The sequence below is a fragment of the Trichechus manatus genome, unplaced genomic scaffold (genome assembly GCF_000243295.1).
Source record: "Trichechus manatus latirostris isolate Lorelei unplaced genomic scaffold, TriManLat1.0 scaffold00153, whole genome shotgun sequence".
NCBI lineage: Eukaryota > Metazoa > Chordata > Mammalia > Sirenia > Trichechidae > Trichechus > Trichechus manatus.
The window spans coordinates 833422-860850 of NW_004444089.1; positions in this window are offsets into that span (position 1 = coordinate 833422).

A 27429-nucleotide genomic window follows, 5' to 3' on the forward strand; every position below is an offset into this window, starting at 1 on the left:
ACTGTGACTTAACAAAATGTATTTGGTCCATAATCCATTTGATTGTTATAATTGGCTCATCCTTTCAGTATTCAAGCGGTTTTATTACACAAATTATTTTAAGGTAATTCAGGATATGTTGTTGGGTAAAGTGTCAAAATATTTTTTAAAATATTTAATAAACTATTATTTTAAATGTACCACCTCTAATCTCTGCAGAACATTCCATTCCTTGTATACAGAGATTGCAATGCTGGCCGGTCATCAGTAGAAAATTCTCTGCATGTTCTGCCAGTTGCAAAGAGGATGCGCAGTTGGGCGTTCTTATTTTTGTAAGAAATGTTCAAGGAGCATAGCCTTCCCTCAACAATGCCAGCTGGACCACGTAGTGACTATATTAGTCATTGTGGTCACATTAGTATAATGCTGATCCCCTGAGTCATCAAACCGAGACACTTTATCTTGGCAAGACCCTCTTGGGTGCAAGCAATAGACGCCCAATTAAACTGGCTTAGTCAAAATAGAGAAGTGACTGGCCTGTGTAACATCTATAAAGTCCAGGTATGACTGGCTTCAGATCCAACTGGAATCAGTGGCTGGAAACGAGACCAGGGGCCAGGGTCTCACACTCTCTCTTAGGAGCTGATTGTCTCTGGGCTGGCTTCATTCATTCCCAGGCTTTGTCTGCAAGACGACCCTCAGCAGCTTCAGGCTTACAGCTGCCAGTAGCAATAAAAACACAGTGTCTCCTTCTTTTTCCAAATCCCTAGGCAGAGCACTCACATATTCATCTTTCAATCAATTCCAGTGGCCAGGGGAGAGGATGCTGTCACCGGCCAGGGGTAGGTGGCATGCCCACCCCTGCAGTCAGGGGATCAGGTCATGAACCACATGGACTGAGAATGGGAAAGAGCTTATTTCCCCAAAGGAAAATCTGACCCAGAAGGAAGGGGAATGGTGCTGGGTAGGCTGAAAAGAACAACAGATATACAGTTGGCCCTGGTGGTATAGTGGTTAAAAGCTTGGCTGCTAACCAAAAGGTTAGCAGTTCAAATCCACCAGCCTCTCCTGGGAAACGCTGTGGGGCAGTTCTACTCCATCCTACAGGGTCACTTTGAGTTGGAGTCAACTTGACAGCAATGGGTTTGGTTTTTTGGTTTTATACACTCAGTCTTCCATGAAAAGGGAGCCTAATAAGACTAACACAGAGCTGCTCCTACCTTCTTCAGAAACATTCAGTGACCCCTAAATGGCACAAAATAAAGCAATGAAGCGCCCCCTAGGGCATTTGGCTCTAAGGGTGAGGACAAGAGTTCCTGTCCCAGGCCTGCCATTACTGAAATGAGAAAGTTGTTGACTGTTCTAGACCCATTTCCTCACTGTTTAATAAAATTAACGGGCTGGGCCCCAGCCATAAGTCTTCAACAGTGCTTCTCTGATTTTCCATATTGAATACACACAGAGTCCACTAATTTATCCCCCAACACATCCACTTGGACGGCCTTCAGGCCCCTCAACTTCAATACAGGCCCCACCCCATAGGCACCCTAATGGCAAGGAGCCCAAGCCTGCTCCTTCTTCTGTGCTCTGCGCCTTGGTGGCAGCACCACGCTCCAGTCAAAATCAGGAACCCCAGGTTCCCCACAATAACCACCAGATGTCAGGCTCCACACATGGCCCTTCTCCCAGAAAGGCCCTCAGGTCTCCTGGGACTCCAACTGTCACCAGAGCAGCCATAGATGGGTTCCAGGGGATCCATGAACCTCTTGAAATTATATATACAGTGCGTGTATATGCACACATGTGCATCCACTTGACATTTTTCTGAGGATACAGTTTCTTAGTTTGCATCAGAATCGAAAAGGATATCCATCCCCGAACTCCTAAAACAAGGGTAATTTAAGAACCACTGTTTTTGCCCACACTGGGATGTCCCAACTTCCCCACTCCATCCTTGGCAACTTCCAAACATCCAGATGTCCCTTCTTGTGGCTTTTAAACATGGTCTCAAACTCTTTGGAGTCCCTGGGTGGTGCAAACGGCTAACACGTTTGGCTGCTAACTGAAGGTTGGAGGTTCAAGCCCAACCAGAGTGTGTCAGAAGAAAGGCCTAACAATCTACTTCCTAAGAAATCAACCACTGGAAACCCTATGGAGCATAATTCTACTCTGCCACACATGGGGTTGTGCAAAAATGATGTGAGGGTAGTGTCTGACCTCCTCCAACCCCACAAGGGGGAAGGAGAACCAAGATCAACAGCACAAGGCTGTCTCCCATGAGGTGAAGGCCAGACAAACCTTCTTTCTCTGCCATCTTTACTCATTCTGACGCCAGCTGACCTTCACACAGCACTCTCTACTTCTCTGCTGGGTTCAATAATTCATTGCAATGGCCACACGGAACTCACAGACCATACTCAGGATTATGGGGTTTATTAGGGAAGTAACAGTTAAAATTGAGGCTCAGGAACACTCAGGATACAGTTCTTCCATCAGGACAGCCTCTCCCCAGCTGTGCTGACGGCACGACTCTCCCTGGCCCTCAGTCTCTGCCCAAAGGCACTCAGCTTTCCCTCTGCGTGGGCCGGGAAGCCCACCGTGCCATCTCCTGCTGCTAGGTCTCTGTTGCCGGGTCTTTCCTTCTGGTCTCTCCTTCCTTGGTGGTGGTGGGCTCCTCCTCTCTGCTCTGGAATTGGCTCTCTTTTAAGGCAAAACTGACCAATCCCTTTGGTAGGGCACAATTACCCTATCACAGAATCACCTGGGCGGAAGTTACAAGACCATGGCTAGAAAGGCCACACACAAAAGTAATTAATCCACTGCAGGTTGCCATGAGTCAGAGTCAACTTAACATTCCTCCCATCCAGAGGTGGGATCTAGGATCCTTCCCCTAAAATCTGGGTGGCTTGTGACTACGTGGTCGGCAGTTCAAACCCACCAGCCTCTGTGAGGGAGAAAGATGTGGCAGTCTGCTTCCGTAAAGATTTACAGCCTTGGAAACCCAATAGGACCGCTATGAGTCGGAATGGCCCAGGAGCCGAGGGATGCATGCGGCCTCTAGAAACTGCAAAAGACAAGAAAATGGACTCTCCCCTAGGACCTCCAGAAAGGAATGCAGCCCTGCCGAAACTTTGATTTGTGCCCAGTGAGACCTGCGCCAGACTTTTAACATACAGAATGGTAAGATAATAAATTTGTGGTGTTTAAACCACTCAGCTTGTGATAATTTGTTACAGCAGTAACAGGAAATGAATACAAGCACCCACTATGTATCAGATATCATGCTATATGCAAGAATACATATACTCATTGAATTCTTGTAAGGTAGTATTGCTATCCCCACTTCTTAGATACCAAAACCAAGGTTCCGAGCAGACAAGCAATGTAATAAAGTTCCCAGCAATGTGATAAATGGTAAATGGCAGACAGATTTGAACACAGGTCTGTCTGATTACAAATGCAGAAGGCCCACAGCACACTATTTTTTTTTTTAAAGCTAGTATTATAGACTTGTTTGATATTAGGACTGAATCGCTAAGTCAATCTACATGTAAAAGATTCCTTCATGGCTGTCGGATTTTACTTACATTATTGCTGAAGGTTTTTTCCCATTGTTGAAATGAAAGATCCTAAAACACACTTTGGTGTCCAAGTGACTTCTCCAAGGCAGGGACACCCAGTCCTGAGCTAGCTTAGATGTGGGCGAGATACTTGAACAGAATTTGACATTAAAACTGAAGGCCAAAGAGGCTGCACCCCACACCTCCTCCTTCTCTGTCTCAGCTACCTAGTGCTGCTATAACAAAAATACCACAAGTGGATGGCTTTAACAGACAGACATTTATTTCCTCACCGTTCTGGAAGCTAAATGTCCAAATCAGGGTCTCGGCTGTGCTGATTCCTTCTGTGGGTCGCGCTCCAAGTTTCTGGTGTCTGCCAGCAATTCTTGGTATGCCTTTGCTTGTAGACACACTGTCACACGGCTTCTGCCTTCCCCTTGTGTGTCTCTGTCTGTTCTGCTCTTTTTATAAGACACCACTCAGAAGTGATTAGGCGTATGTATTAGTTACCTAGTGCTGCTGTAACAGAAATGCCACAAATGGATGGCTTTAACAAACGGAAATTTATTCTGTCACAGGTTAGGAGGCTAGACGTTCAAATTCAAGGCACCAGCTCTCGGGGAAGGCTTTCCCTCTCTCTCTCTGTCGGCTCTGGGAGAAGGTCCTTGTCACTTCAGCTTCTGTTTCCTGGTTCCTTAGAAATCTCCATGTAGCTTGGCATCTATCTTCCCCCATCTCTGCTTGCTTAATCTGCTCCTTTTATAGATTGTAAGAGATTGACTCAAGACACAGTTTACACTAATCCTGCCTCATTAACACAACAAAGACAACCCATTCCCAAATGGGATTATAACCACAGGCTGTTGCCAAACCTGTTGCCTTTGAATTTGTTCTGACTCATGGTGACCCTGTAGGACAGAGTAGAATTGCCCCATAGGGTTTCCAAGGCTGTAATCTTTAAGGAAGCAGACTACCATATCTTTCTGCCATGGAGCAGCTGATGGGTTTGAACCACTGACCTTTCAGTTAGCTGCCAAGCACTTAACCACTATGCCACCAGGACTCCTTACCACAGGCATAGAGATTAGGCTTTACAACACATATTTTAGAGGAACACAAGTCAATCCATAACAGTTTAGGACCCACCCTACTCTGGTCTGACCTCGTTAACATAACAAAAGAAAGTCCCTATTTCCAAACAGGGTCATATTCTCAGGTACACGGGTTAGTCCTTTCATGTGTCTTGTGGGGGGACACAATTCAATCCCTAACACCCACCCACTCAACTTTTTATTAATAAAATTTTCAAACATATGGAAAATTGAGTGAATAGTATAATAAACACCCATATAAACCCACCACCTAAATTCAACAGTTGTTAATGTTTTCCTACATGTGATATATGTATGTATATATCTTTTACCACTAAATATGTCAGCATACACCTCCTAAAAATAAGAACATTATTTCTTATAATCACTGTCTCAGTCATCTGGTGCTGCTCCAACAGAAATACCACAAGTGGATGGCTTTAACACAGAGAAGTTTATTCTCTCACAGTCCAGTAGACTACAAGTCCAAATTCAGGATGTCAGCTCCAGGGGAACACTTTCTCTGTTGGCTCTGCAGGAAGGTCCATGTCATCAGTCTTCCTCTGGTCTGGGAGCTTCTCTGCGCAGGAACCTCAGGTCCAAAGGACGTACTCTGCTCCCAGCACTGCTTTCTTGGTGGTATGAGGTTCCCATGTGTCTCTGCTCGCTTCTCTCTTTTATATCTCAAAAGAGATTGCATTAAGACACTGATCTTGTCAACCTCATCAGTATAACCTCATCACAGTGATAGAATTTACAACACATGAGGAGATCACATATAATCTCATCATAGTGGTTGAGTTTACAACACATAAGGAAATCACATCAGATAATACAGTCATACAATACTGGGAATCATGACCTAGCCAAGTTGCTACACACATTTTTTGGGGGACACAATTCAATCCACGACAATCACTGTCTTAGTTATCTATGGCTGCTATAACAGAAATGCCACAAATGGATGTCTTTAACAAGGAGAAATTTATTCTCTCACAGTTTAGGAGGCTAGAAATCCAAATTCAGGGTGCCAACTCCAGGGTAAGGCTTTCTCTGTCAGCTACTGGGGGAAGGTCCTTGTCATCAATCTTCCCTTGGTCTAGAAGCTTCTCAGCTCAGGGACCCCGGGTCCAAAGGACACGCTATGCTCCCAGTGCTTCTGTCTTCGCGGTAATGAGGTCCCTCTCCTCTCTGCTTGATTCTCTCTTTTATATCTCAAAAGAGATTAACTCAAGAATCAATCTTGTAGACTGAGTCCTGCCTCATTAACATAACTGCCTCTAATCCTGCCTCATTAACATCATAGAGATAGGATTTACAACACATAGGAAAATCACATCAGATGACAAAATGGCCTAGCCAAGTTGACACATATTTTTGGGGGACACAATTCAATCCATAAAAATCACTATACCATAAAAAATCAGGAATAATTCCCTAATATCATTTAATATCTACTCCATATTCACATTGCCCCAATTGTCCCAAAACATAACTTTTAGAGCCAATTTTTTGAACCAAGATCAAATCGAGTTTTACACATTACATTTTGTTGTTAGGTGTTTTAGCCTTCTTGAATCTAAGTTAGTCTTCCACTTTGTTTTGTGACATTGAATTTGAACAGACTAGGCCAATTGTCTTAGAGAATATTCCACATTCTGGATTTGAAAGATTTGTTGTTGTTGTTGTGATGTTGTTTAATTTGTTCCTCTCACCTCTATATTTCCTGTAACTTGAAAGTTACATCTAAAGGCTTGGTTGGATTTAGACCAAAGATTTTTGTTGAGAGTATTTCCTGGGTAAGGCTATGTACTTCCTACTGTATGACATCACAAAGGCACATAATGTAAGGTTGTTCCTCAGAGTGATGCCACAGTTGACCACTTGGTGGAGGCAGGACAATATGGATGTGATGACCTCCAAGTGGCTTGCCTGCCTAACGGACACTGTTGGAGGTTGGGAGAGGAATGGAGACGTGGACTGCAGAAACTAGTGCTGTTTATCAGCTCAGCACTCCTTCCTGTTCTTCCACTTGTTCTCTGGAAACTCCTTCTCACACGATACACCTGATCCTCCAGGGACTTTCAGTCTCAGCACCTCTGTCCCCACTGCCATGTAAGCGAGCATCTGGAGACCCTAAACCCAGTAATTGGCTCAGGGATAGACATGTAAACCGTCTTAATTCAAGTTCCCTAGAAAACAGAGCTTGAAGCAAGCTGACATTTAGTACTTTGTTTAGGAGTGCAGTCCTAAGGAGAGAAAAGGAAAGTAAAAAACCAAACCTACTACCGTCAAATCCATTCCGACTCGTAGAGACCCCATAGGACAGAGTGGAACTGCCCCACAGGGTTTCCAAGGCTTTAATCTTTAAGGAAGCAGACTGCCACTTATTTCTCTCGTGGAGCCACTGATGGGTTTGAATTGCCTACCTTTTGGTTAGCAGCTGAGAGCTTAACCACTGTGCCACCAGGGCTCCTTGGAAAGAAGGAAAAGCCCCATTAAAAACCTGGTTGCTTGCTCACAGAGGACATCTCCAGAGAAACTGTAGACACACTGGTCTCAGAACTGCCCATGAGGGAGGAAGGAGGGAGAAGAATTTATCCACCAGCTCCTTCCAATCTTCTGTTTCTCACTGGTCAAATTTCATCCCACAGGACATTAAACACCCACACTTGGGTGTTGAATTACCTCTAGGGACCACTTGGAAGCCAGCTGCCACCACAGCAGCAGCAGCATGAGCCAGTGGCACTTCCTAGCAGCCTGCCTGCAGCCTGTAATAGGTCACACTGGGCAAGTCAGCATACACGCAGGCAAGGGCATCAAAACAGTCCTGAAGCCTCTCGTGCCTCAGACATGACAGGAAGCTTCAAGGGCACTGGGCAAAAGGCATGGGTGTGAGGAAAAACAAGAGGTACTCTCTGGTCCTACCACAAGTGACATGGGCCACCAGCAGGGACGTCTTAACCAGTAAGCAAGGTACACACGGGCTTACTGTGTTTACTTACTAATCTGTAGTGCACAATTTCACGTGAGTTTTAGCACAGCAAATCAAAGACATGGCAAAAAACAGGTGAAATTATGCACTACAGATTAGTAAGTAAGCACAAATAAGTCCATGTGTACCTTGCTAATTGGGTAATCCATCCCTGGCCGCCAGCAGCAGCTGCTGCAGTGGCCCAACTGGCTGAGCAGTTCAGTGATCTACAAGAACACGGCCCCCTGCAATGAAGATGGAAGTGTCTTCTTTGGAGCCTAGAGGAATCTGACTGGGGCTGGATGAACTTCCTGGAGCACTGAGTACCAGCGGATTTTCAATTCTTGATGCACTGCCTAATTCTTTGTAAGCATTGGCCACAGTGCCACCAAAAACTAGTTGCTAGCTCACAGAGGACATCTCCAGACAAACAGTATGGATAAATACTTGAAGAATAAAGGATGAATAAGTGGATGGATGGATGGATGGATAAGTAGATGGATGGATAAGTGGATGGATGGATGGATAAGTGGATGGATGGATGGATAAGTGGATGGATGGATGGATGGATGATAGATAATAGATGGATGGTTGGGGAGGATGGTGGGCATTTGGGGTCTGCTGAAGTGCTGGAAAGTTGGTGCAGAGGTCCGTAACAGTCATGTACAATATTTATATAACAATACAGTTCTATGGAAGAAATCATCTGCTTGTTTGACTTACACATTTCAGCATGTATTTGGAATTTCTATGGTAAGAACACCACATGGCTTTTCAAGAAGTGGCTCAGGGAGAGGTGAGGAGGCAGACGCTGCCCAAGGATCATTTACAAGAGCTCTCGGCTCATTAACCTTCTACCTCCTTCAGGGTCTCCTTCAGCTGCTGCGGCAGCCTCAGTTTACCTTCTTTCCTTCTGTCTGACTGCACTCCCCAGCCTTTCACAGTGTTCTGATTTCTCTTCATTCAGAGCACAGGAAGGGCCTGGCACACAGAGAAGGCCCAACCAATGATATTTGTCAATATTTATGAATTATATCCCCCCTCCCTCCATCCTTAGAACATGTGTATCTCCTGTAGTTCTTAACTCGAAGTTCCTGGGCGGTGTAACGCTTAAGGCGCTCGGCTGCCAATCGAAAACTTGGAGGTTCGAGTCTGCCCAAAAGCACCTCGGAAGAAAGACCTGGTGACCTACTTCTGAAAAATCAGCCATTGCAAACCACATGGAGCACAGTTCTGCTCCGACACACGTGGGGTCGCCTGAGTCAGAGTCTGCTGGACAGCAGCTGGTTGCTGGTTAGCCCTTAACTCACACAGATGCCCGAATATCAAAGGAACAGCCTGATATTTTAACGCAGAGTTTAAAAAAAGGAGGGGGTCTTCTTGCTTCTGATTTAAGATCCAGTTTAGTCCTGTGCCCCATCCACAAGTAAAACAACAAAAACTCTTGAAAATTTAAGCAACAGTCCCTAAAACCCCCCATTAGAGTCTCACCCCAAAGTCCGTCATTGCTCTTCCCTCTCTCCGAAAACAAAGCAGCGGCAAACCTTTCTGAGCTGGCCCTCGGGCACGCTCCCCTCCAGCTTCTCCAATCTCTCCTCTCCTCCTGCTGGCTTCCTGCCATTTCCCTGGCACCTACGTTCCAGCGTCCCAAATAAATGACAAGGTTCCCAGGTTTTCTCTCTACTTTTCTCTGGTCAGCCCAATCAAAGCATAGGAGTCAGAAGGCAGGGGAAGTCTGAGAATAATTTTACTTTGCTACCTGTCCCAGGTGACGAGTAGTTAGGCGTCATCAAACAACCTGCATGCATTTTATTTGGAGAGTGTCCGGCCAATCTCGGAGCCCACTTGTGCATCGTAGATGATATACGCTCTTTACCACTAGGTGGCGATATAGCATCGCTCAGCCCTTCACCGTCAGCGCACGCTGGAAGTTAAAGAGTTCACACTACGACAAATCATTACCAACTTTTCCTTCATGTCAGAAGTCACTGGCCGCTCCATCACATGGCAAAGCGAGCCAGGTAACAGTCCACAGAGGTTCATTCTTTTAAGTTAATGATCTATTGATTTTGTTTGCAGGTGTTTTCCCTTACTCCCTGGTTTAACGGAGATGCAATCGATTTAAAAAAAACTTTCAGTTTGCTAGAATTCCAAACAAAGAGAAATAAACCTTTGATGTTTATAACAATTTGCCACGGATCGGAGGACTCTGTGGATTTTGAAACGGTGTCTAGTTCGCGGGTGCTGGTTAGTTCAGATGGGAGGAAAACGATAATGTTAATGAGGACACAGCCGGACAGTCAGTGGGCTGACTCCCAGCTGAAGCAATTCCAGTCCATGACCCAGGCTGGGCCTCTAGCTCTTAGCAGTTTGCACAAGTCATCCATCACAAGGGAGATCAGCTGAGAGCCGCAGCCCATTCCTGCTACCAGAGACACTCGGCGGGTGAGTCAGCACCTGCAATTTCAAACGCAGACGACACCATAGCCAATCCGTCAAAAAAAAGGTTTATTGAGTTTCCTGAGAAATGTAGATCCTTGGAGGTTCTCGCTAAAGATTATGAAGACACCAGCTTATTTCGAATTCCATCTGATCTATAGCATAACTGCAAATTAAAAAAGAAAAGAAGACTGTGCTTACAGACAGCAGAATGTCTCGAGGGAAACTTAACTTGCGTAGGTTTATTATTTGCCTTAGTCACAGCATGTTCAAGAAGTCATTTTTGTTAACTTTAAGAAAAAAAAACCAAACCCGTTGCCTTTGAGTCAATTCTGACTCATAGCGACCCTATAGGACTGAGCAGAACTGCCCCTGTCCCCTAGGGTTTCCAGGCAGCGGCCGGTGGATTCAAACTGCAGAACTTTTGGTTAGCAGATGAGCTCTTAACCACTGTGCCACGAGGGTAAGTGAAAATAAAGGGTGTGGTGCCTTCCTGTGGGCACTGAGGAGGCAGCCCTCAGGGGCAGGGAAGTTTGCTCTGGAGTTCAGGAAAGGGGCAAAACCCACAGCATTGCTGTCAAGTCAGTTCCAACTCATGGCGACCCCACCTGTGTCAGAGTAGAACTGTGCTCCATAGAGTTTCTGATGGTTTATTTTCTAAAACAGATCACCGGCCCTTTCTTCTGAGGCACCTCTGGGTAGACTCAAACCTTCAACCTTTTCAGTTAGCAGGTGAGAGCTAATTCTGAAGGCAGAAGTGTGTGGTTCACCAGGGAAGGGCAGAGATGGTGCAGTGACCCCTCAGGTGTCTCTAGGCTGAGCTATGTGACCCTGGGAGCCCAAAGGAGGCTTGCTGCCATTGTTAGCTGAGTCAAGTAGGCCCATGACTCATGGCAACCCCATGCATAACAGAATAAAACACTGCCTGGTACTGTGCCATACCCATGATTGGTTGGGGATCAGATCCTGATTTATAGGGTTTTCACTGGCTGTTTTTCGGGAGTAGATCACAGGCCTATCTTCCTAGTCTGTCTTAGTCTGGAAGTTCCACTGAAACCTGTTCTGTATCATAGCAACACGCAAACCTCCACTGACAGATGGGTGGTAACTGCGTGTGAGGTGCATTTGCTAGGGATCGAACCTGGGTCTCCTACATGAAAGGCAAGAATTCTACCACAGAACCACCAATGACCCCATCTGAAGGAGATGGTGCAAGCAAAATACTCTGCGAAAAAAGATTCACAATGCCAGCATGAACCTCAGTCAGTATCAGAGCAGTATCCTTCTGACAGACAGTATAGGACAATTGTCCAGGGCCATTTACAGTGGTGAAGGACATAAGATCCAAGGAAGCAGGCGGAGGCTGAAGTCTAGCCCATGTGTCACTTGCCAGACCAAGAGTGCACAGTGCTTTGTCTGCCGAGGGGTGTGCTTTTCTGAGTCGTATAAAGTCTCTGAATGGGTTAGAGATGGTTCTCAGAGTGACACCAGGAATCCACGAGGAGTGGTGACAATAGCAAACTCATCACTTCTGGCTTTGACATCCAAACACCTACCTCCCACCCTAGGACGATACAGCTCTTAGGTTCTTAACAATTCAGGGGGAGGTGGCCCCAAAAGGAAATTCCAATCTTTCTGCTAATCAGAAACATATGTTCTTGGGTCAATTTTTTTTAAAGAGATGAGATCATATTTGTGCTCCAAGTTTATAAAGTAACTCACAGTGATAATACTCAGAATACTGCTCACATGGGCAAAGTAGATGTTACTATGCCTTTTTCCTGGTGCCAAAACTGAGACTTAGAGAGACAGATACATACATAACAGATGAAAGAGCTAAGAGTACCTGAGAGATTTCGGAGCAATAATCCTACTTTAATAATTAATTCATACTGCCACACAGATGAGCTTTGGGGCATTACAGCCAACGCAGCCTTAACATTTATCATTAAGAATATATGCTGCAAACGAATTCCAAATTTGGCTAGCTGAGACCATGGACAAATCCTTTCAACTCTAATCTTCGTATCTCCTGAATCTGCAATTCAGAAATTCCTAAGGGCTGTATTTACCAGTTGCCATCCAGTCAATCCTGACTTATGGTGACGCCGTGTGTGTCAGAGCACAACCGTGCTCCGTAAAGTTTTCAATGGCAGATTTTTCAGAAGTAGATCTCCAGGCCTTTCCTCCAAGGCACCCCTGGGTGGACTCCACCCTCCACCTTTCAGTTAGCAGCCAAGCATGTTAACCCTTTGCACCACCCAGGGACTCCTAAGGGCTCTTACAACTACAGAATTCCTATAATATGAACAAAAATAAGTATTTGAGTATATTAAATTAGCCTACAACAACATTGCCAGGTATTGTTATCCTGCTTTTTAAGAAAACAAAGGCTTAGAGAGATGAAGCCTCTATAATAGGATCACTCAGCTATTAAGTGGAAAGCCAGGATACGTGAGCATCTGGCTGCAAAGCCCACACTGTTGATACCTAACACTACCTGCATCAGTCATGCACACAGAATACTGTTCTTTGGACCATTCTGAAGGATAAGTCCTCCAACCAGGCTGCACTACTATCCTGAATATAAAACCCCACTGAAAAACTAGCTCTCAATTTAAGGTTATAAAATTCACAAAAAAAAAAAAAAACAATGCATCAAGAAGTCAGCATACTCAACAAATAGCAAGATTGGATTTCCTACAGGTTCATTTAAAAGAACCATCAGAAATCAAATAAGTATATCCAAAATGAATAAAAGCATAGGAGAAGAAAAATATAAACACTCTAAAAAAATAACATGTAGATTTAAAAATGAGCCAAATAGAGCTTTTAAAAATATGAAAAAAAATTGTCATTGAAATAAAAATTCAATTGATGGGTTAAACAGCATATTCAATGTAGTTGAAGAAAGACTTAGTGAACAGGAAGAAAGGCCTGAGGAATTTACCAGCATGAAGCAGAGAGAATTTAAAAGATATAAAATATGAAAGAGAGGCTAAGAGATACGGCAGATGGGAGAGAAGGTCCATTATACTTGTAATAAAAGTTCTCTAGATGGAATTCATATAATGGAATATTATACAGCAACAAGAATAAATAAATTACAACTACACACAACAACATAGATAAATTTCACAAACAAAATGTTGAATAAAAGAGAAGCAAAAGAGTATATCCATTTTTATAAAACTCAAAACAAGTAAATCTGTAGTGATAGAAGTAAAGATAGTACATACCCTTAATGGAGGACATAGATAGTGACTAGACATGGGCTTAAGGTGGCTTCTGGAGTTCTGGAATTATTCTGTTTCTTTGTTTGGGTGCTGGTTACACAGGGGTGTTCAGCTTGTGAATATTCATTAGCTGAAGACTTAGGATTTGTGTACTTTTGGTATGTATTTATACTTCAATAAAATTTACATTTGTAGGAAAAAACATTTTAAAATAGAGAGCATAGAGAAGATGGGACAAAAGCAACATTCTAAGACAAAAATTTGAGATTTTTTTGGAAGTGATAAAAGGCATGAATCTGAAGATTCAGGATGCAAAATGAGTCCTGAGCAGAATAAATAAAAATAAATTCCTATCTAGACATCGTGTAGTAAGGTGCAGCAAATAAGAACAGAGAGATCTTTAAGCCACCAGTAAAAAATAAATACTATCTACAAAGAAATCATAACTAGATTAATAGCAAACTTCATCATAGTAACAAAAGAATCTGTAAGACACTGAAATAATATTTTCAAAGGACTGAGAGAAAATAACCATCAATCTAAAATTCTAAACCTAACTAAATGCCATTTAAGAGTGAAGACATAATAAAGGCATTTTCAAACAAATCAAGACTAGGTGCACTTGAGAAAGAAGAAAATTGAACTTAGAAGTAAAGAGAGAGAGACCCATTGCCATCGAGTCCATTCGGACTCATAGCGACCCTATAGGACAGGGTAGAACTGCCCCATATGGTTTCCAAGGAGCAACTGGTAGATTTGAATGGCTGACCTTTTGGTTAGCAGCCAAGCTCTTTAACCAGTTCACCACAAGGGCTCCTAGAAATAAAGAGTAAGATAAAAGAAGCAAAGGTGAGAAAAATTTTGGGTAAACAAGTAAGCATTCTGGCATTCTTTAGAAGCAAGGATGGCGAGACTTCATCTCACATACTTTGGACATGTTATCAGGAGGGACCAGTCCCTGGAGAAGGACATCATGCTTGGTAAAGTACAGCGTCAGTGAAAAAGAGGAAGATCCTCCATGAGATGGGTTGACCCAATGGGCTCAAGCATAACAATGATTTTGAGGATGGTGCAGGACAAGGCAGGGTTTTGTTCTGTTGTCCACAGCGTCGCTATGAGTTGGAACCGACTCCACGGCACCTAACAACAACAACAAACAAGGAAATCAAAATATAATGGCTAATTTGGAGTGTGTAAAAGCAGGGTGCTTGTTGATGTTAGCTGCCGTCAGGTGGCCCTAACTCATGGCGAGTCCATGTGTTACAGAGTACAACTGACCCATAGGGTTTTCTCGGCTGTCATCTTTACAGAAACAGGTCTTTCTTCTGTGGAACCACTGGGTGGGTTCAAACTGACAATATTTGGATTAGCAGAAAATCACAAATGCTTTGGGCTAACATTTATGCTGGAGAATAATTGCATTTCTTATGGAAGGGGAGGGGTTAGAGTTAAAAGGTTCTAAGGCTCTTGAATGTGAAGGAAGAGGGTTTAAGAGAGGGATTAACTTTGGTCTTGTTTAGCATCAGGTATATATGTTAAATTTTTAAAGCATAGCTTCTAAACCAGAAGAGAAGAAGGAAGGAAATTTAAAAGAAAGCAAACAAAAAGCACAAAAAATGATAGTAGAAATATATCTGTAATAAATGTGTTATTGCAGTACATGTAAAGTGGACAAATTCTGTATTAAAAGAGTTTCCTGTTGACGGGAGGAAAGAAAGGAAGGGAGGGAGGCAGGGATGAAGGAAAGATGGAAGGAAGAAAAAAGATCAGCTCAAATTAATGGGTCACAGTGGCAATAAAGAACATTTGTTCATTTGGATTACTGTGGTACAATGGATCACTTTTGTGTGGCCTTTCTCGCCATGGTCTTGTAACTACTCCCCAAGTGATTGGGTAGGAACTATGCAAATAAGGTAATTGTGGCCCATCAAGGGATTTAATTGGTCCATTTTGCCATCCCACTAGGCTTAAAAGAGCCAATTCCAGAGCAGAGAGAGGATCTCACCACCATCAAGGAACAAGAGCCAAGAACGAGCGGAGTGCGTCTTTTGGACCCAGGATCCTTGCACAGAGAAGATCCTGGAACCAGGAGACAGAGAGAGAGAGCTATAAGACTGAAGATGGCAAGAAGCAGTGGCAGAGAAACGGTGGCAGGAGACGGCGTGGTGGGCTTCCCAGCCCACAGAGTGAGAAAGCTAAGTGCCTTTAGGCAGGAGGCTTGCTGGTGGAGTAGCGTGCCTCTGGGCACATGGTGGAGCTGGATTTGCCCACCCACAGAGCTAGAGCTGAGCATTTTCAGGCCAAGGCTTACTGGCGGAGTGGGGTGTCTCAAGGAACTTAATGGGCAGAGCTAAAAGAGCTTTGCAACACTTGCCCGACCAGGGTAGAGGCCAAGGGGCCAGAGAGAGGCATGCCTGTGAGCATGGCTGAGAAGAGGCTGTCCTGATAGAAGAACTATATCCTGAGCATTCCTGAATCTGAATTGTAACCTGTCACTTCCCTAATAAACCTCATAATCATGAGTATCATCTGTGAGTTCTGTGTGGCCATTGAAATGAATTATCAAACCCAGCAGAGAAGTAGAAAGTGCCGTGGGAGGGACAGCTGGTGTCAGAGTTGGTAGAGATGGCAGAGAGAGGAGGCTTGTGTGACCTCCCCCTCACAGGAATCAGCCTTGGGCTGTTGATCTTGATTCTCCTTCCCCCTTGTGAAGTTAGAGGAGGTCAGATGCCCCTGCCACACTTATTTTACAGTAACCTTACCAAAAGACTTGAAAATAGCATGGAAAATACTAACGAATTCCATCAAGTTTTAACACAGGTACATGTCATATTTACAGGAAACTAAAACATTTCTAAGACAACAAAAACTTGGCCTTGCTTAGAGTTGAGTAGAAACCACAAGGAAGTTAATCAAATTGAAAATGCCTGGTGAATTGCCATTTAAAATTGATTGCTGGTTTAAACACAGAAGAAAACATTCTTTCTATGGTTACGGGTGGGAGAGGGGTATTCACTAACTAGATAGTAGACAAGAATTATCTTAGGTGAAGGGAAGGACAGCACACACTACAGGGGAAGTCAGCACAACTGGACTAAACCCAAAGCTAAGAAGTTTCCTGAATACAACCAAACACTTCGAGGGACAGAGTAGCAGCGACAGGCGTCTGGGGACCATGGTTTCAAGGGACATCTAGGTCAACTGGCATAACAAAGTTTATTAAGAAAATGTTCTGCATCCCACTTGGGTGAGTGGCGTCTGGGGTCTTAAAAGCTAGCGAACAGCCATCTAAAATGCATCAATTGGTATCAGCCTACCTGGAGTAAAGGAGAATGAAGAACATCATAGACACAAGGAAAGTATTAGCCCAAGAGACAGAAAGGGCCACATAAACCAGAGACTTAATCAGCCTGAGACAAGAAGAACTAGATGGTGCCCGGCTACCACCAATGACCGCCCTGACAGGGAACACAACAGACAGTCCCTGACAGAGCAGGAGAAAAGTAGGGTGCAGAACTCAAATTCTAGTAAAAGACCAGACTTAATGGTTTGATTGAGACTGGAGGGACCCTGGAAGACATGGCCCCCAGACTCTCTGTTAGCCCAAAACTAAAACCATTCCTGAAGCCAACTCTTCAAAGATTAGACTGGACTATGGGACATAAAATGATACTCATGAATAGTATGCTTCTTAGCTCAAGTAGATACATGAGACTAAATGGGCAGCTCCTGTCCAGAGGCGAGATGAGAAGGCAGAAAGGGGTCAGGGGCTGGTTGAATGGACATGGGAAATCCTGGGTGGAAAGGAGGAGTGTGTTGTTACAGTATAGGGAGAGCAACAAGGGTCACATAACAATGTATGTATAAACTTTTGTATGAGAGACTAACTCGAATTGTAAACTTTCACTTAAAGCACAACAATAAAAAATATAAATAAATAAATAAAATTGATTGTTCTGGTTCTATAATGCACCCTGGTGAGTAAAATACATGCCCTACAGAAGTGATGTCATCATTCAGAAGTGGAGTATCACTTGGAAGTAATTTTCTTAGCTCTAGCTGATTGCTTGGCTTCATAAAAGAGGCAAATTACCCAAACTAGAACCAAACAAACCCGTAGCCATCAAGTCAATAATGACTCATGGTCACCCTACAAGACAGAGTAGAACTGCCCCATAGGGTTTCCAAGGAGTGGCTGGTGGATTCAAATCGCTAACCTTTTGGTTAGCAGCTGAGCTGTTATCCACTAAGCCACCAGGGCTCCAAATTACCCAAAAGGGATGAGTAATAGGTCTCAAATTAAATTTTTTATTCAGACCTCTTCTTCTTAGAGTTGGCTTGAATGCCACAAGGGAGCCATCTAGGCCAGAAGTATCCAGTGTATTTCTGAGAGCTATTTTGTGAAGTCATGAACTGGGAATACACAGGAGCTAGGTAACCCAGAGAAAGTTTGCCTTGCCCTCCCTCTCCTTTCACCCAGCTTGAAGTTCTCTAATTTCCACCAAGCTCATCACCAAATCCACATGACAAAGCCAACGCAAAGTTCAAGAATTGTAAGCAATGACATCTGAAACTTAGACTGGGTTTTATTTCCGTGTTCCTTTACTGCAAGACAATAACAAAAAGACACAGCTAGTTATAATGATGAGTCCCTGGGTGGTGCGGATGATTGCACTCACCTACTAACGGAAAGGGTGGCAGTTAGAACCCACCCAAAGGCACCTTGAAAGAAAGGCCTGGCGTCCTGCTTCCAAAAAAGTTACAGCCTTGAAAACCCTATGGGGTGCAGTTCTGTTCTGCAACACATGGGGTCACCATAAGTCGGAATCAACTTGATGGCAACTGGTTAGTTAGTTATAATGACTAAATACCTTGCCACTCAAGCTCAGTCTCCAAGTCACCTTTTACTCAGACAGGGAAGTGGGCGCTCCTGGAACCGGCACCCACATTGGCATAGGGCCCTACTCTGGGAGGCTTGCAGGCCTCTGCTGATGACATGACAGCATGTCCCCAGTCTCTCTTCACATCTCGACGTTAGCTCTAAGATGCAGGAAGTCACTAACGTTTATAATGTCGGGAAACGGGGGCTAATGGGGAATGGTAGCAGGGCCTTCCCGCCTGAGGCAACAACTTTCACACATTCCTGAGCCAAGATAGAGCTTGATCTCATCAGAGGATGATTAATACTACAGTTCTGCATGGTTGGTGAGTACAATAGAATGGAGGTGTTGGCAATATTGGCAAGACGCAAGGCTAAAGAAGTAAGCAGAAGCCACATCTTATTCCAAGGCAACAATTCTCACACCTTAGTGTGCTTCAGAAACACCTGGACAGCTTGTTAAACTCAGGGTGTTGGGGCCCATTCGCAGATTTCTGATTCAGTGAATCTGTGATGGAGCATGAGAACTGCATTTCTTGTAAATGCCGTCGGTCCAGGGAACCACACTTTGCAAATCAATGTTTTAAGGCGTTTCTATGCTGCCCTGAATGTTTTGGGAAATTGTGGAAGGATTTTAAATAGAAGAGTGATATTGTCAGATTTGCATTTTAGAATGAACTTCCAACTAGAAGTGTAGACAACAGACAGAGAGGCCACTGTACAGAAGTCAGAGACTCGTGGGGAGGTTTCCCTGTGATCTAGTTGAAAAATGATGAGGGCCTGCATTGGAGCGATGGCAGTGGGAACGGAGAGAAGTGGAAGGCTTCCGGAGGTATGACTAGACGGCTTGAACAGGGCTCGGTGTCTGTGGAGGGCAAGGTCACAACTGAGAGTCAGAAATGCGTGTGGAGCGTGAGGAGACTTAAGGCATTTTGCAATAGATATAGTAAAGAAGAAAAAAAACCAACTAGGGATCCACAGAAGGACGGCTGAGTAATTTTAAAAGCCTGGAGGAAGTTGGAGACAATGAATTTGTAGTGACAAAATTTCATCAGTTGTGTGACTTTCTCCCGTAGAGCTAGAAAATTAAAAAATAAGAGACGAGAAGGAGAACGGTGATTTAGATCTAGGACTAGAGGTCAAATGAAAAAAGAGGAGAAGAGGACAAAAAGAGTGGAAATGTTGGACTGTAGTGTCTTAGCTACTCAGGGAAGAAAATTAAGACAGGAGAGCTCTGATAGATTGATAGAAACAGCCAGGAGGAAGAAGTTGGAAGTCTTGAATGAGGTCAAAGAAAATGTGTAGTGGTAGCCATGGAGTGGAAGATTTGGAAGGAGAGAGGTTGTGGTTCACGTGTTAACAGATTAGTATTTCAGAGATAGAGATGTTCCAGGCTAGAGAAAGAATGAGCGGAGGGGTTCCAAGGGACTTAGCTTCATATAGATATAGATGGCTCCATACAAAATATTATGTGCCTTCCATAGGATTATTTTTTTCCCTAAAAAAGAGGGTTCATAGCTTTCATCTGCATCTCAAAAGGGTCTCTGACCTATAATTGGTTAAGACACAATGGCAGGATACACTTTTTACAATAGCCAAAATGTGGAAACAACGTAAGTGCCCATCAACATATGAAAGACCAAACAAAATGTGGTCTATACATACAACGGAATATTACTCTGCCATAAAGAGAATGAAGTTCTAACACATGCCACGACATGAATGAACCTTGAAAACGTAATGTGGAGTGAAATGACTCAGTCACAAAAGGATAAGTACTGTATGATCTCACTTACATGAAATAGGCAAATATATAAAAACAAAAGCTTATTAGTGGTTACCAGGCGAGAGGAGGAGGAAAGGGGAAGTTACAATTTAAGGGGCATGGAGTTTATGTTAATGATGGTGGAATAATTGGGAAACCACAGAACTTTACAGCACAAGGAGTGAAACTTAATGTGTGTATAGTTTTTAAAAATTATCTGGGAAGATCTCGGGATGGAATGCATAATACGACAAAACACTCTAACTATTACAGATGTATGAAGTAACGTCGCTGAAGGAAGTGGAGGAAAAAGGTGCTGATGTAAAGTATCTTTGGAAATGAGTCGAGTCTATAAGACTAAAGGCAAAAGGAACTGTATATACTGTGCTTAGTTAATAAAGTTATTTCACATGGGATAAAACCCCGAAATCAAACCCATTGCCATCGAGTTGATTTCGACTCATAGTGAACCTATGGAAGAGAGTAGAACTGCCCCATAGGGTCTCCAAGGAGTGACTCGTGGATTTGAACTGCCAACCATTTGATTAGCAGCCAAGCTGTTAACCATTGCACCACCAGGGCTCACATGAGGTACAGGTTAACAATTTTGAAACCACCACACGTGTATTCTGGAATGAAACAGATAAGTGAATGGCAGACAGTGGAAGCCAGGTTTCTGACTGTTGGAGTGGGAGTTTACAGATCAGCAGAGGAGGGGGCTGAAATGATCCATGTAGTAATGAATTAGAGGTGGAGACATCAGTATGTAGTCATGTTTAGCTTCATATAGATAACAGATGGCTACATATGGAAATATTATTTATACATATGTGAATATACATGAGTTAGTATACACACCTATTTTCCTGCTCTAGCAGCTGAGAGGGCCTGGAAGCAAAGATACCTCCATAGCAACCAGCACACCTAGCACCCAGACGTTGGTTTCTAACGCCATTCTCCAATGAGAAGAACCAGGGCTCCTCAGAGAAATGACTGATTGTAGGACCACTGCAGGAAATATACTAGATGAGCCTGGAGCATCTTGTAATCCCAGAAAGTAAGAAAGTGCTAAACAACACACACACACACACACACACACACACACACACACACAGACAATGATGGGAGTATGTCAAAGGGACACAGGAGTCAACTGAAAGAGCAACCAGTGCCCAAAGATGGAACAATTTGAGCAACAACATAAATAAGATGGTACTGGATTATAACTCAAAGTATAAAAGGAATATCCATGAGTCCATGGTGGTATAAAAAAGTGATTGAATATATAAATAAATGGGGGAGAAGAAACAAAACTCCCACACAGAAGAATTACAAATAATTTATGTGGCTACTCCACCCTCACAGAGGAAGAGTATAACTCTCCATGTCTTAAGTGTGGGCTGTGCGTACTGACTTCCTTCCAAAGCTTACAGTACGAAAAAGGGGTTAAAAAGAGTAACTTTACAATGGAGAAATCAGACAAATACTACTTCAGCCAGGTAATCAAGGTCAACATCAACAATAACAAATTATGTTGGTAGTATGTAGCTTGATATGATGTAATAAAAACGGCACTTTACCTCTGTGGTCTTCCTCCCAAAAATCTATAATGCCAGTCTAGTCATAAGAAAAACATCAGACAAATTCCAGTAGAGGGGCATCCTATAATATACCTAACCAGTACTCCTCAAAACTGTGAAGGTCATCAAATACCAGGAACATCTGGGAAACTGTCACAGCCAAGAGGAGGCTAAGGAGACATGATGGCTAAACGTAATGTAGTATCCTAGATGAGAACCTATAACAGAGAAAGAACATTAGAATCAGAATAAAGTATGGGCTTTAGCTAATAATAATTAATAATTCATTAATGGTGAAAAATGTACCGTACTAATGTACAAGGTAAATAATAGAAGAAACTGGGTATGATGGTTAAGGTTGTGTGTCAGCTTGGCTGGGCCATGATTTTCAGTGGTCTAGCCGTTATGTAATGATGTAATAGGCAGTTGTGTAATGATGTAGTTATCCTCCATTTTGTGATATAATGTAATCACCTCCATGATGTGATCTGATGTGATCAGCCAGTGAGTTGTAAGGGGAGTTTCCTCAGGGATGTGACCTGCATCCAATATATATGAATGTTCCGACAAAGGTGGCTGGCTTTTGCTCACTCTGGATCCTGCATCTGACTCATCATCATCTGACCTCCAGCTGTTAGGACTTCAGCCAGCGGCCTGTTGTATTGTCTGCCAATCTTGGATTCATCAGCCTCCACAGCCCATGAGTCAGCAGCCTGCCATCTGACCTGTTGATTTGCAGCTATGTGAGTCAGGAGAGGCCTCCAGCCTGATGCCTGACCTACAGACTTGGGACTTGCCAACCTCTACAACTGCATGATCCATTTCCTTGAGATAAATCTCCCTCTCCCTCTATCTCCCTCTCCCTCTCTCTCTTTATATATTTATATATATATATGTGTATGTATATATATGCACATGTATACACACACACACACACACACACACACACACACATATATATACTCACATGGGTCAATGATTTTGCTTCTCTAGATAACCCAGCCTAAGACACTGGGGGTAGGATATATGGGAACTTCATGTACTTTCTTTGCAATTTGCCTATAAACTGTTCTTTAACAGTTAAGATAAAAAAAAGCTAGGCTAGAAAATCTGCCTTTTTAAAAAAAGAATGACTAAACTATTAGTATATGCCAAACAATTAAAAGTCTATTCCTAAATCCTAACCCTTATTAATAAAATTACAACATAGCTGAATAGTGAGGTCAAATTTCCTATTACAATATGCTATTTAATATTTGCTAATTTGTAAAAGATGAGAAAGTGTGTGCTTTTAAGTGTAAATAAACATTGTCTTAAGAGTCTCATGAAAAGAAAATAAAAGTATTTGAAATATAGATGTAATTAGAGTATAAAAAACCAAACCAAATCTGTTGCCATCAAGTCATGCAATGTTGCAAATCGACTCATAGTGACCCTATAGAGTAGCTCATTTATAGTCATCAGAATCTCGTAAGATTTTAGGCATCATAGATGGCAACAGAGACTGCTTAATAAATCACCAAGAGCCCCAAGTTAATTTTATTAAAGGGTTTTTCTTTTGTTTTCATCAATCGAGAGAATGTCTGTGTATTTCACAGCAGGGACCCAGACTCAGTTATCTCTTTCCTTCCCTGACTTACGTAAACAAGGCCAAACACCTATAGCAATATATATATATACACAAATAATATTCCTACTGTGACAACAATATACTAAGCTTGGCCTTTCGTTTCAACATTGCACTGTGTGAACTTATCATAGGCTGGACCATGACTAGGACTGAAGCATTGGAATGATGCTATCCTTATAGGTTGATCCTTTGGCAATAACCTATAGGTGATGCGTATACATAAGGAGGTCTTTGAAAACTCTCTCAGATCATATCTGAGAGACTTACCTCTATAGTACCAACTTGTTCTCTACAGAGAACAGTTTGGTGGTGAAGTATATTTAGATTTAAATGATTTACTGCAGTGTTACAGTATAATCCTAGACAATTCAGGGAGGTACATAATGTTCTAGGTTAAAACAAGGCCCCTGGACAGCACGGTCCTGATAGAACCGTGCACAGCTGAAGGTGAATGGTGTTGACCTTGCTGACTACAGAAATGCACGGATGAGAACCAGCCTTACCCAAGCCACAGACTGGTGCTGTTTAATCTGAAAAACACACAGAAAGGAATCTGAGCTACCCTCTAGAAGAGCAGAGAAGGAGTGAAGGTCAGAATGACCCCTCATTTGCCACTGTTGCCCAAGGGCTCCAGCAGTCCATGAAAGAAAAATGCACACAGTTTGTGGCTACATAACCCGGTCAACCATGACTGAGTAAATAGCTTTTTAAAAGGCAGGCAAGACATCAATAAACTGAAGAAGGTAACCAGCAATATGGCGAGGCAATCACGGTGATTAGCAGACTGGATGAGAACGCACCCTTGGAAAGTGAAGTTGGCTGGGAGTAGTCATGTGATGTTTAGTTACAGTGAGGGGATATCCAGATGCTTAAGAGTTTGCAAAGATTCTGGCTCACGTGGTTTCGGTCTCTTTGTCAGTTGACTGCTACGCCTAAACCATCAATAAGGAAATAGTTCACCACTGAGTTTGCTTGTCCACAGTTTCCAACTGAGTCAAAGGAATCGTAAGACCCTCCCACCAAACACACAAAACACGTTTCAAGTTGCAAATGGACTTTGAGTTCATGAGTAAAGAGGTCCTTGGCTCTAATTCTCCCAAACCATAGCAAGAGTACTAAGGAATAGTTGCAATCCACCACGTTGGTGGGAACATTCTTTTATAAGAGACCCCTTAAAGTTGAACTTTCTAGAAGAAGCAGGCTAAGGGTAGAGAATCTTTGGGAAGTATGCTGAATATAACCAATGCCAGGGACCCAAGAGCTCTCTGCCACCGTGAGTCCTCTTGGATGCTTCTAGGCCAGAATTAGTACCCATGTTCCATATACTCTCTTACCTTGTTTGGCTGACATTCTTCCTGCCCTTTCTAAGAAAGTGGCTGACCTGAAAGTGTGGGACAGAAGGCCAATGAGCTCCTTCCTGTGCTATTTCCCTAAATAGCTGTATTTTGTCTTTAGACTTGCAAAGTCATAGTGAGGGACACAGTGACAGTGGATCACAGTTGACCCTAATAAAGGAAATTACTGGACTAGGCTGACTCTGTGCCCTTCGTTCCAGATCCAAAATCCAACGGGTGACACCAGCGTATCTACATCTAGATTTGTCCTCAGACTTGTTGTTAGTTGCCATCGAGTTGGTTCTGACTCATAGTGACCCCGTGTACAACAGAACGAAACACTGCCCTGTCCTGCGCCAACCTCGCAATCGTTGCTGTGCTTGAGCCCATTGTTGCAGCCACTGTGTCAATCCATCTTGCTGAGGGTCTTCCTGTTTTTCGCTGATCCTCTATTTTACCAAGCATGATGTCCTTCTCCAGGGACTGGTCCCTTCTGATAACATGCACTTTAGACATGTCCTCAGACTACAATGATGAAAAAGCATGGTAGAAAGAGACCTGAACTGGGATTGGAGGCGTTAGTTTCCTATCGTTGTCCCTAACCTGGCGACCTTGAGCAAGTTCTCTACAGTCTAAGCCTTCATTTTTGCCATTTTTAAAACAGGACAGGAGTGTGCAGGGTGCAGTGGGTCCCTAGAGGGGTACAGGGGGTACAGACCGCACTGGGTGACACCGTCAGAGGGGGTGACACCAAATGACTGTCTATAAAATTTTTGTGCAGTGTTTCAGCAGAAATTTACTATTTTTTATAAAAATATCCCTGTAGTTAGTCATGACAACAAAAAACTTTTTCATAAGCCCAGCTTACATGTATCAATATACCTACGAACTAAAACCCTATGCTAATTTACTTTTTGAAACTTCTAATGTGCTCTGGTCAGAGCTGTCATTATTACACAATTACAATGACGCTTCGAATCATGTGGTTTCATCTGCACGCACTGTTGTTTTCGTTGCTGCTGGTATTTTCATAGTCTATGAGTTGAAATCGACTCAGCAGTGAGTTTGGTTTGGGTTTTGATTTTTGTCAAATTTTCTGGTGTTTTAGCTACAAAATTATGGTAATTACCATGGGGGGGTGACACCATGAGTTAACACACTGGGTGGCACCAACCCAGGTGACACCCCTGGCTGGGTGGTGTCTATTCACTTCATCAGCTCCACTCTCCACCCTTCTCCAACTTGCTGGTTGTCCTGAGAGGCTGACTTGTACGAATTACATCAAAGAGCTCTTTTGCCCTCTGGCTTCTAGTTGGGGTCTGCCAATGGAGAACCCCAGGAAGGGGTCAGAGGGAAGGAGGAGAGTGAGCCTGGGGTATTTATGCCCCTGCTGTTTCCCTGTAGGGTCTGCTGGAAATAGCTAGGCCCTCTCCTAAATGCCACTGCTCCTTCCAAGGCAGCCTTCTATACACGGTCACTTCCTTCTAGCTTCTGGTAACTGCTCCTTCTCCTTGCCTCTCGGGCATAATGCTGGTAACAACGCCACTGTTCTTAACTCACTGCCTTCGAGCCAATTCCAACTCATGGAGACCTCATGTATGACAGAGTAGAACTGCTCCGTAGGGTTTTCTTGGCTGTAATCTTTACAGAAGCAGATGGCCAAGCCCTTATTCCAATGGCACCACTGGGTGGGTTCAAACCACCAATCTTTAGGTTAGTAGCTGAGGGCAAACCATTGCACCCCCTAGGGACCTTCCACTGTTACTATCCCTGGGGTGTGACACCATCCCTGCGGTTTCCCTAGCCCTACCCTAGCCCTACCTGTGTCTTTGTAAATGGTCCACTTATTAAACTCCTCCTGAATTACCCTAATTTGAGAGTGAAAACTGTTTCCTCCTGGGTCCATGACTAATACAATGAGCTGGGTTAGAGGTATACTGAATATCAGCAGGGTATTTCTGGGATCACATTTGCATTTTGGTTTGACTTTTAGGGATGCTAAATCTAATAGAAAATTGAAACCAGCTTCCATAGCTCCAATTATGAGTTTTGGGATTTTTCACAATAACTTACTGTTCTCACTGATGGGTGCTAAGTAAATAGAATATATTTCAACGTAAAAACGTATCTTATTAGCAAAATACCGCTTATATTTGTCTTACATATCAGGATGTCATTTAAAATTTCATTAGGAAAAAAAGAACAGAGGTTTACTGCTTGCCTTAGTCATCTAGTGCTGCTCTAACAGAAATACCATAAGTGGACAGCTTTAACAAAGAGAAATTTATTCTCTCACAGCCTAGGAGGCTAGAAGTACGAACTCAGGGTGCCAGCTCCAGGGGGAAGGCTTTCTCTCTCTGTCGGCTCTGGGGGAAGGTCCTTGTCATCAATCGTCTGCTGGACTAGGAGCTTCTCAGCACAGCGCCCATGGGTCCAAAGGACACGCTGTGCTCCTGGCACTGCTTTCTTGGTGATATGAGGTCCCCATGTCTCTCTGCTCGCTTCTCTTTTATATTTCAAAAAAGATTGACTTAAAACACAATCCAATCCTGCCTCATTAACATAACTGCCGCTAATCCCACCTCATTAACATCAAAGAGGTTAGGATTTACATCACATACGAAAATCACATCAGATGACAAAATAGTGGACAATCACACAGTACCGGGAATCATGGCCTGGCCAAACTGATACACATTTTGGGGGGGACACAGTTCAATCCATAACACTGCTTTAAAGGTTCTGATAACCACCGGTAGATGGTTTGTAAATTCCTCCCGGGATTCTAACACTCTGTGTTACACTGAGTGGTTAAGGTGGAGGAGCAGCTGAGCAGCGCCTAGCCTCCCTCAACTAAGCGCCTGAGCAATGAAACGGGGACAGCCACTAGAGGCAGAAGTATAGGAAAAACCCCGGGCTTACACCTGCACACCTTTCCCACCCCTGCCCGGGGTGACAGCAC